We start from the raw sequence: 4,296 nt of genomic DNA, 5'->3' as shown, positions 1-4,296 counted from the left end.
GTGTCACTTCCACTATATTCTATTGGTCAAAGCAGTCACAGAGCCTGCCCAGATTCGAGGGAATGGGACAATGACTACATTTCACAATGAGAAGAGTGTGAAAAACTTGAAATAGACTTTAAACCACCACAGATCAAAGAATGTTTCCTACCTTTTAATAACTGCCATAGTATTCATATTCGAACTTAAACAGTGAAGAATATCTATTGAGTGCATTCTAGGTGACAAGCATTGTACTGGGCACTTGACATATATCATTTAATCCTCACTGCAAGTGTATAATTCAGGAATGAACATTAGCAACTCCATTATTCAAGTAAGGACATTGAAACTTAAAATGTGTGATAGATTGTTCAAGATTGCTCCATGTCCAACAGGATGTAGACTATTTTATCACCTCTTAAATCTTGGTTCCATCACGTGACTTGTTTTGATCTAGGGGCATTAGTAAATGTGATGCAGGCAGAGGATTGAAACACACTTGCACATTAGGGCTTGCTTGCCTGATATGCATGAGATTCTAAGACTATCATATGAATGAGCCCATGCTGCTATGCTGGAAGATGAGAGGCTACATAGAAGAGATTCAAGGTGGACCAGCTGAGAGTTAACTAACCCTCGGCCAATTGTCAACTTCCAGACATGTGAGTAAAATCATCCTAGATCATGTATCCTCTAGCCACCCCTCCAGCTGTCCTGAACTATTGAGAGCAGAGCTGAGAGTCAAGCCCATTATCACGTTCCAAAGCTTATAACCTTAATAGTAACACTGTACTGACTTCTGCAAAATGTGTATTGTTCCTCAGAATGTTATTACAGTATCTATAAAGACTGCCTGGCATACAAAGAAGTGGAATCAGAAATTTGCCTATCTTTTAACCCCAAGTGCCTTTACACACACTAAGAACCTATGTAGTAACTCTCAGAACACTAGAAACCCATGAAGATTTTAAATAAAGCTTGAACTTTTAAACAAGATTATGGAAAGATACAATTGCAAGTAACAGGGACATAGATTAAGGAAAGGGGAAGAAGAAAGGCAGGGAACAGAGTCAGCAATTTAGGGGTGGATTAATGAAATTGTGAGTCAAATCAGCAATGGTGAGATTGAAAGGAGGCCAAGGGGATGCTTGCGAGGTACAGGGTGGGTGGGGAATTGGGGAAGGCTCTATAGAACATGATTATTTAATCCAATGTCCATCTGTCTTGGCAGTCTTGTCATTCAAGTCCTTTACACCTGAACTCCTGTGGGGATCCTGACTTATGCAGATGCTAAGATACAATTTATTTTAAAGTTGGGGAGAGAGACAGAGACAGAAAAAGATGAAATATAGGAATCATGTTGTCTTATTTGAAAATACTTGGTCTGAAGTCAGGAAATGGGAGGTTTGATCCCATTCTGACATAATTTACTTTGGAGCTTGAATATGTCACTTTACTGTAAGCCTCTGGCCTCAGTTTTCATCTCTGTCCAAAGAGAATTCTTTGACGGGTATAGCTTGTTAAGGTTAAAAGAATTAATAAGTATGGTATATTACCGATTTGTAAAATGGTCTTCTCTATGAGCACTTCCCATGCCAGCTTACTTACAAAGACAGAAAATGTTAAATGGAATTCACTAGAACCCTTTCCATTAATTTCCCACATAGTGCTAACTCTTAGATTAAGTAAAAATACAGATTCTCTCTAGCGTCTTTTCAGAATATATTCTGAAGTCTCAATAACCTAATCTTAAGGAAACTGATATTCAGAATGAATTTCTCTGGCCTCTTAATACATTTACCAAGAGCTTTAGAAGTGAATGTTCCCAGTGTTGTGTCATGTCCATTGAACCAAGACATGAATTCTTAGTTTCAAATCTTATGCCCATCTATTAATAGCTGCATAAGTATGAGCAAGCTACTTAACTAATATCCATTTCAGTTTCCTCATCTGCACAATGGGGATATAATAATACTTATTTATAGGGTTGCTATGAAAATTTAATGAATGCCTTATATGTCTGGTGCTTACAACATGGTCTGTCACACTCTGAAGGCTATATAAAAAGGTTACCAGTTAATATTATTGCTTGTTAGTGTGAGCTAAAATGTGTTCTTTCCTGTACAAGCTTATAAAATCAAGACATATCCTTACTGCTAGCCTCAATTTCTCCCTCTTGCTGACTACTGCTGCTCATCCTCATTTGTTCCTGTACTTGCTCCTCTGGATGCTGTCGTAATAGCAACATATCAAGTGATATGAATAAACCTGATCATATCAAGTGATATGAATAAACCTGATCTCCAAAGACCTAGAGAATATGGTCAAATGTAATTTCAGTCAAAGCAGTAGAATTACTTGGACCACTTAAGGATTTGTCTCAGTTACTCCAGATCTTTTATTTCCAAATATTTTTCAAGTATTTTTCTTTTCTAAACAGCAGAATCTGTTTGTCAAACATAACATAAATCCTATATTAAAGGACTCCTAGTTTCCTTCATTACATTTATCCACACCCTCATTTATAGATGAGGTTTGAAAAGATTAAGTGATTCTAATGGTCATATAGCTATTTAATGGCAAAACCACGAAGATGCTCAGACACTGGTTAGTTAGAAGCCAAATTGGCATGTGTGGAGTTTCAAAGGAAGTGGCTACAAGAGCCCATTTCCTATCACAGGGACTATTCAGCTAGATGCAAGACATGAGAAGAGTGGAAAGGAAGTGATGGGCGAAAGGAAGTCTTTGTGGAGAGCTATGGGGAGTGTGTCCCCATACCAACCTTTGGGTGTGTAGCAGCACCTCTGATTGCTCCTTCCTTCCTCTGCCTGTGGTTTTCTCATTCTCAGGCTATTATCATCAGTGAAAGTGCATAGTTCACTCTTGACTTGGGCACTGCACTCTGTTTGCTCAGATTCATAGTATGTTCTTGGCTCCCTTTATAACTGTGGCTAAACAAATGCAAAGCAGTCCACTATTCTGCTTCTTTTCCCTTCTCTAGTGGGAATGTTCTCTCCACAAATCTGAGTTTCTTCCGAATTTACTAATTACCTTTTTAAAAACCCTACTAGATAAATATAACTTTCCTTTGATTCAACATGATAAGTACCCACTCTAAATTTCCTTTCTGATCAATACTTACCACTTAATAGTTTCCATGTACAAAATCTCTTCCACAACAGCCTCTCCAGTATGTCTTAAATGTCACATACTTTTGAGGGTTTCTTTAAAAAAAAAAATGCAAATCCCTGTCAGACTGAGCAGAGACACTCTTCATAGAATGAGTCACCCCAATCCTTTCCAAGTAATTGTTAAATGGTGGGTCTTATGGGGGAAGTGGGTATCTGGATGTGTGTCTTGATGGTAAGAACTATAGATGAAAAAAAATATGGGTCCATAAGTGATCTGGGAATCCTGCCCCAGGTAGAAAGCTCAGAATCTGGGGAGAAGATAAATATCCTATATTTTCAGGGCAGGGCAGAGAAAGAGGAAGGATCATAAACAAGTAGAGGATCTCTGAGAAGTGAATTAAATACTTGAATAAAGACCTCCATTTACAGCATGGCCATGCTTGGAGTTTCAAAATCTGTTCATGCACTGTTCACTGCGGAGCTACCACGGATTTTCCCTATCATTGGCTCTGGATGTAGCCAAGAACACCCTTCTTCCAATATGCAAAAAATAAAAAATAGAAAAATGTCATTACTCTTAACCAATAATGTGAAAGAAAATAGAAAAAAGTAAACAGGAAAGAAAGCCTGAGTGAATTGCCTTGAAGGTTAAACCAAATCTGTCTCTCAAGAGTAAGAAGTCTATTATTGATGGAGGGCTGGGATTTAATTGTATTTTAGATTAACTTGATTCCAATAAAGATGAAAGCCTTAGAGCCTGTTATCTTCAAATGCAGGTGCACTTGGAAGGTTCATTCTCTTTGGATAATACCACCATTTTCTGAGAACATGGAGCTGCCTGGATGTAACTAACAATCAAAGTCTCCATCAATATTTAATCGGACTGGCCCAGACAGACAGCAATCTGGGGAATCAAAAAAAATTAATCACTGAGTTTTAAGGGAGAATTTCCTTCACAAATCTGAGCTCTGATGGATGCCATGTGAGAAGTTACATGATACAGCTAGTTGAGGAAGTGAATTTAAAAAGTACAACAGGAGATTTCTAGGAAATATGACCTCCCAAAGCCCCTTTCTTCTCTCTCAGCTTTTCAAGGAAGTCACTCTAGTGCACACTAACTTGGGGCATGATTTGCTCCCTTCTGCCCACTGTTGCATCTGCTTATTTTTTTGTAATTAACATT

This window comes from Pteropus vampyrus, unplaced genomic scaffold (genome assembly GCF_000151845.1).
Source record: "Pteropus vampyrus isolate Shadow unplaced genomic scaffold, Pvam_2.0 Scaffold7, whole genome shotgun sequence".
In the NCBI taxonomy this organism is placed as follows: domain Eukaryota; kingdom Metazoa; phylum Chordata; class Mammalia; order Chiroptera; family Pteropodidae; genus Pteropus; species Pteropus vampyrus.
Note: the sequence above shows the minus strand (reverse complement) of the source record.